Source organism: Heptranchias perlo, chromosome 1 (assembly GCF_035084215.1).
Source record: "Heptranchias perlo isolate sHepPer1 chromosome 1, sHepPer1.hap1, whole genome shotgun sequence".
In the NCBI taxonomy this organism is placed as follows: domain Eukaryota; kingdom Metazoa; phylum Chordata; class Chondrichthyes; order Hexanchiformes; family Hexanchidae; genus Heptranchias; species Heptranchias perlo.
The window spans coordinates 141,300,446-141,307,789 of record NC_090325.1 but is presented as its reverse complement, the minus strand read 5'-3'; the positions used below and the strand labels follow the sequence as shown (position 1 = coordinate 141,307,789).

Here is a 7,344-nt window from a genome sequence, read left to right as displayed (position 1 = left end):
GAAACCCTTACCTAACAAAAATCTATCGATCTCAGTCTTGAAAGCTCCAATTAACCCAGCATCCAAAGCCTTTTGGGGGGAGGGAGTTCCAAATTTCTACCACCCCTTGTGTGAAAAAGTGCTTCCTGACTTTGCTGCTGAATGGGCTAGCTCTAATTTTATTATGTCCCCTTGTTCTTGAATCCTCCACCAGAGGAAATGGTTTCTCCGTGTCTACCCTATCAAATCTTTTTAACATTTTAAGCACCTCGATCAGATCACCCCTCAATCTCCTAAACTCAAGGGAATACAAGCCAAGATTATGCAACCTTCCTCATAATTTAATCCTCCAAGCCCCGGTTTCATTTGGATGGCTCGACATCATTCTGATGCTCTCAAATAATGTGTTGGTGACCTTGTACATCTTTATGCTGCTGATCTGTACACACTACTCATGCCTGCACTTGCAGCCTGAAAGGACCCAGGCGCACAGATCTTAAGAGCCACAGTGACCTCCATTTCAACTGAGAGGGCAGTTGGGTTTCTTCAGCTAGGTCCCAGATCATTTGAGCATCCAGTAAATATCCTAAATGGTTTCCTTGGGGAATTTCAGCCTCTTCAGGCATTGTTTGTCTGTAAGGCTTTCAAAACTGCTTCGGTCTCTGTATCTCAGTGTTCCGTGTGTTTGGGTAAAGAACTGGTTATCGAAGGTGAAGACATTGTGATCCAGGATGAAGTGGATGAGTTGTAGGATGGCGTCTGGAGATTGGCTGTTGTTGGTGTTGAGTACTGAGGCTGTTGCAGCGATGCCGTCATCGTGGGGGATACTGGTGTAAACACACGGAACAGCCATGGGGACCAAATTCGCACCCCAATACGCCAACATTTTCATGCACAAGTTCGAGCACGACTTCTTCACTGCACAGGACCTCCAACCAACGCTATACACCAGATACATCGACAACATTTTCTTCCTATGGACCCACGGCGAAGAATCACTGAAGAGACTACACGATAACATCAACAAGTCCCATCCCACCATCAAACTCACCATGGACTACTCCTCAGAATCGGTTTCATTCTTGGACACACGAATCTCCATCAAAGACGGGCACCTCAGCACTTCACTCTACCGCAAGCCCACGGACAACCTCACGGTGCTCCACTTTTCCAGCTTCCACCCTAACCACGTCAAAGAGGCCATCACTCATGGACAGGCCCTACGAATACACAGGATCTGCTCAGACGAGGAGGAACGCGATGTACACCTACAGACGCTGAAAGACGCCCTCGTAAGAACGGGATATGACGCTCGACTTGTTGATCGACAGTTCCGATGGGCCACAGCGAAGAATCGCATAGACCTCCTCAGAAGACAAACACGGGACGCAACCAACAGAGTACCCTTCGTCGTCCAGTACTTCCCCGGAGCGGAGAAACTACGCCATGTTCTCCGCAGCCTTCAACATGTCATCGATGACGACGAACACCTCGCTAAGGCCATCCCCACGCCTCCACTACTCGTCTTCAAACAGCCACCCAACCTCAAACAGACCACCGTTCGCAGCAAATTACCCAGCTTTCAGGAGAACAGCGTCCACGACACCACACAACCCTGCCACAGCAACCTCTGCAAGACATGCCAGATCATCGACACAGATACCACCATCACACGAGAGGACACCCACCAGGTACATGGTTCATACTCCTGTGACTCGGCCAACGTTGTCTACCTCATACGTTGCAGGAAAGGATGCCCCGGAGCATGGTACATTGGCGAGACTATGCAGACACTGTGACAACGGATGAACGGACACCGCGCAACAATCGCCAGACAGGAGGGTTCCCTCCCAGTCGGGGAACACTTTAGCAGTAAAGGACATTCAGCCACCGATCTTCGGGTAAGCGTTCTCCAAAGCAGCCTTCGAGACACACAACAACGCAAAATCGTTGAGCAGAAATTGATAGCCAAGTTCCGCACCCATGAGGACGGCCTCAACCGGGATCTTGGGTTCATGTCACGCTACACGTAATCCCACAAGCAAGGAAAAAAAAGTTATCTGTTTTTAATACAACTGGAAATTCTCTCTCTCTCTACCTTTCGGGTCTCTCGCTCTTTGTCTGTGTAATTTGACACATTGTGTATTCAGCATACTGGAACCTACTGTTTTCTGTGGCTAACCTGTCTGAACACCAACGACACCTTTGATTGGTGTGATGGTGTCCCAGCCTAATATAAGATATGCGATTTGAGAACCTCTCATTCACTACTCACCTGACGAAGGAGTTAATCTCCGAAAGCTTGTGATTTTAAAATAAAATTGTTGGACTATAACCTGGTGTTGTAAGATTCCTTACATTTATAGATAGAGGCATAGAGAACAAAAGCCCAGGCTCAGGACACCGGCTCTCAGTCCCTCCTGAGCTCAGGCACATTGCACCGTTAGGAAACCACACACCCCCCTCCTCCTCTTCCTCTTCCTAGTGTGTGCTTTCTGACTCAGTGCAATGTGACTGAACCTGAACCTGGGCTCAGCAGGGACTGAGAGCCAGTGCCCTGAGCCCGGGCTGTTTGGAGATGCGGCTCCCTCTGGCGGCGGAGGCTGTCTCGGGGAGGCTCCGACCCGCACCTCTCTGAGTGCAGAATACTTTACAGCTTCACCCCCTAGTTTTTGCACATCGCTTACTGTAACCCGGCCACTCCCACACTCACTGTCATTCCCAGTTCTCCGGTGACTTCCTTCCCCCTGGAGAAATGGTGTTACTAAAATGCCATTGAGAGGAGATGGTAAACTGGTCTGTGCTTTGAATAGGGAGGAAGTGACTGCATAATCCAGGGGATTATAAACTGCAGAAACCTCTCCCTCCCCCACCCGTATGCACCTGGTTTTCTGATCCAAGAGAAAAATAAACAAGACTCCACAGAGTGACACGAGAATGGGCTGAGCCCAATAACTGGAGTGAAGTGACACCAATCTTTGGAGAGCCTCTTCTGCTCGAACCGGGTAAATTTAAATGCCCCACTTTGCTACACTCTGAGCTGGAAATTTGAAAGGTTTAAAACCTCGTTGTATTGTGTGTTTTTTTTCCTCTTTTGCTAATCCAGTAGCAGAGTCTTGTGGTATTTTGCATGTGGTTTTGCTCATCGGGGTAACTCGACACCGAGCTCGCTTCCCCAGCGGAAAGGAGAGCGCACCTTCCGCACAAGAGTTTAGCACCGTCAGGGAAACGGAGCCACTCCACCGCCTCGGCAGCCGCTTTCGAATCAAGATCTACGTTACCGGCAATCTACATGTAAGTTTACACTTCTTTGCAAACGAGGATAAACCGAGGTTGGGGTGTCGTACATGCTCGCGACGACGCTTGTTTTTTTTTCTTCCAGTTGTGTGTGTTTTTTAATTAATGTGGTTTGGTTATCCACGAGACACCGAACGGTCAGTCACGGTAGAATATGTTTGCAAACGGACGATAGGAAGTTGGCAAAATATTGCAATTGGATCAGATCTCCACAGCAATGGGGTTGGTTGCTCTGCTAGTAACTCTTTACCTTTTAAGACCCTTTAGACAACGATCTCCGAGTCAGTGAATACAACTTTTTTTGTTTGGTGGGGAGGCGGGGGGGTTACAACACTGAGTGAAATGGAAGATAACTTGATGCCGATTGGTCTGAGACAGTTCATTCTTTTAAGTAAAGCGTTGTTTTTTTTTGTTTGACTGGAATATAACAAGATCTTGGCTTATATGGAATAAAGTTAGTTCTTCACTACTCCTGTGTTAAGTCACACCCAGGACTGAAGGAACAACAAGCAATGGGGCGATATTTTGAAATATTAGGAGAATGCACTGGTTTCTGTGGTAGGCAGGTTGACTTCAGAAGTATCATGTGACATGTCCCTTGGAACGGAGCTGGAACGGTTGTTAAGGAGATGTGTTTTGGAAGGTTACATCACTATTAACTCTTTAAGGGCTGCACCAGGACCAAGAGTAACCAGATTTCACTGTACCTGTGTTTTAAAATGCATTTTTGGAATGTTATTTGTTTCCCTAAATTTATTAACATTCATCTAAAATTCTGGAAAATTGGTTTCAATGGCAATGTAAGTTAAAGTGTGTATTTTTGAAATCTTTCAGGGTTAAAAGAGTTGCTTGCACCTTTTGTGGTAAAACTGTTTTCATGCAATTGTTCTTTGATTACAATGTTAAATGTTACATTTGGTAGTATACATTATCCACAGTGCAACGAGTGTATGTGGTATAGAGTGATAATGAGAAGACTGTGGAAAAATGGGTGGAATTGCTGATTTTGATCCCTAATTTACCAGTAAAAATCCTGGCATCCCATGTAATAAGAACAGATTTTGATTTATTCCGTCACTACAAACCAGTAGCAATGGTAATGAGCGAGCCTTAAATAGAGACTTGTAAATGGCCCTGGAGACTTTGTGGGGAGGCGTACTCATGTTCGGGTGTATTGTTGTGCTTGTCTGCTGATACAATGTTCGGTGGTATTTGTTTGTACTGCCATGGCTTTATGGGTTATTTGGTAGTAATGAGGGCATTCTTTCGTGGTGCTCAAGCTATGCATCGGGTGTTTCTGAAATACCAGCCAGTTGTTGGTAGTAGGAGAGCAACGAAGAACAGATTTAAAAAAAATTCTTCTGATTCCCTAAGTAAATACATCATTGTTCATAGGAAATCATTCTCCAATTTATTGATCCACGTTCATGGAAGAAGTAACGAATGAATTGGAAATAATTAATTACAAACACACAATTTCTAGCAAATAGATTCTTAAATGCGTTAAAAGGTTTTTCTTTTAAATGATGAATTGTCACGTAAAGAGTGACTGACTAGCAGCCCGGTGAGTGGTACCAATCTACTCTGTTTCTAATGAGCTTAACGTTGGTAAGATGTTTTTGAACATCTTCCCGAGCTACTTTCTTACACACATTTTTGTATATGGGAGAACAAGAGAATATACTTTGTCAACATAAGAAAGCTCACTCAGGGAGGGATAACTTTCCATGTCCAACAGGTTAAACTTTTGCATTAAGTATTACAGACATTTAGCTTGATGGTAATTTTAAAAAGTTTTTGTTTCTTCCCCGAGGGTTGTGTGGTAGCTTATGCCCCTGGCTACTGATGCAGAGCAGCGTTGAAGGTGGTTTGGGAGCAGGTTGCTTGTCCATTTGTTTTGTAGGAGGAGCATGGACTGGCAGGACAGTTAGAGCCACCAGTCATGGTGTGAGACTTGTGCCTTGCCCTGTTAAGCATTGCTGCTGTTTGATTAGGAGTGACTAAAGGAAGCAACTGGAAACCAAGTTCATTACATTTCTAAATAATTGTCACTATCCGCATGGTCTTCACTTGTTGCCAATAAATATTGCATAATTTGCTTGTACTAACAGTAAATGAGATAACAATCTAGTTCTCTGTACTCTGAAGTACTGGCCTATTTTTAACTATTTGAACCTCGTACAAAATTGATCAAACTCAACAACAACAACTTGCATTTAAATAGTGCCTTTAACATAGTAGAACGTCCCAAGATGCTTCACAGGAACGTAATCAGACAAAAATTGATACTGAGCCAAAGAAGGAGACATTGGGACAGATGACCAAAAGCTTGGTCAAGGAGGTAGATTTCAAGGAGGAGAGAGAAGTAAAGAGGTTTAGGGAGGGAATTCCAGAGCTCACGGCCTCGACAACTTCATCTATCTCAGTTTCAATTCTTGCATCATTGCTGCTGATATATTTTTTATATATATATATATTATGTATATCCTGTGGTGTTCCTCACAGGCTGAGGAGCAGGCCGCACTGTATCTGCTTGGGTCAAGACGTGGGTGATATGTGTCCCGGTGGAAGCTAATGCCAAGGTTACAGTGAAGGGTGGGGGCTGGTTTGAGGTTTGGCTGTGCAGATGGTGGAGCAGCATGTTGGGGAGGCAGTTTGAATTACAAAAGTAAGTAAGTTAACTCCAGCAGGGGAGCACAGACGGAGGTAGGTGATGCTATGGAATGGGGTGTGGGCTCCTTTAAATTGCGTGCAAGGCTTGTAACTATCCACATCAGTCAATTGTAAATTAAATTGCAGTTTTTGCAGGTAATTTCTCTGCCATTTTATTCCTAGGAGCATTCACCTCCAAATTCATAACGTTTAAAGCAACAACTTTCATCAGGAGCTTTCCCATCAGTCCTTCTAGCTGGGAAATGTTCTGATGGTTGTATGTCAAAGAATTGTTTTTGTTGTAGTATTTTGTCTTGGGAAGAAAATTGAAACTGTGGACAATGGTTTTGTGTAATATGATTGGTGAATAATAAAAGTAGAAAATAACCAATTGAAAAGAGCAAAACACAAAATCTTCATAGAAACATAGAAAATAGGAGCAAGAGTAGGCCATTCGGCCCTTTGGGCCTGTTCCGCCATTCAAAATGATCATGGCTGATCGTCTAACTCAGTACCCTGTTCCCGTTTTTCTCCCATATCCCTTGATCCCTTTAGCATTAAGAAATATATCTATCTCATTCTTGAATACATCTAATGACTTGGCCTCCACTGTCTTCTGTGGTAGAGAATTCCACAGGTTCACCACCCTCTGAGTGAAGAAATTTCTCCTCATCTCGGTTCTAAATGGCATACACTGTATCCTGAGACTGTGACCCCTGGTTCATGACTCCCCAGCCATCGGGAACATCCTCCCTGCATCTAGTCTGTCTCGTCCTGTTAGAATTTTATATGTTTCGATGAGATCACCTCTCATTCTTCAAAACTCTAGTGAATATAGGCCTAGTGGACCCAATCTCTCCTCATACGACAGTCCTGCCATCCTAGGAATCAGTCTGGTAAACCTTCGTTGCACTCCCTCCATGGCAAGGACATCCTTCCTTGGATAAGGAGACCAAAACTGCACACAGTACTCCAGATGTGATCTCACCAAGGCCCTGTACAACTGCAGTAAGAAATCCCTGTACCTGTACTCAAATTCTCTTGCAATGAACGCCAACATACCATTCGCCTTCCTAACTGTTTGCTGCTTCTTCAATGAAGAAAAAGAAAATTAACACACAGGTTCATTAGTCATGACAGTGTACACAAGAAATAGTATTAAAAAGGTCCTCTGTCTCCATTTTTGTATTAGGGCCCACATGTTCTTCATTCCGTGGCCAAGAGGTGTCCAGTTCCCAGTGCTCTGATGATGCTTCTTTTGAGCCAACTGCTCATGAATACTTGACAGCAGTCCAGGTAGTGTAGTGTTCATGTTACTGGGCTAATAATCCAAAGAACACTAGTTCAACCATGACAGGTTGAGAATTTGAATTCAGTTTTTAAAAAAAAATCTGAAAATTAAAAAGCTGGTATCAG

General features: G+C 44.3%; 1 protein-coding gene across 2 annotated transcripts in view; it reads left to right on the top strand.

Moving 5' to 3' along the window:
* The first annotated feature begins 2,612 nt into the window (after window positions 1-2,612).
* Window positions 2,613-7,344, top strand: part of fhip1aa (FHF complex subunit HOOK interacting protein 1Aa) — a 149,554-nt gene continuing 144,822 nt past the window's right edge. For both annotated transcript variants that reach the window (XM_067992080.1, XM_067992071.1), the window contains exons 1-2: window positions 2,613-2,984; window positions 3,086-3,273. The gene's annotated coding sequence lies outside the window, so the exon portion shown is untranslated. The remainder of the gene's footprint in view (window positions 2,985-3,085; window positions 3,274-7,344) is intronic.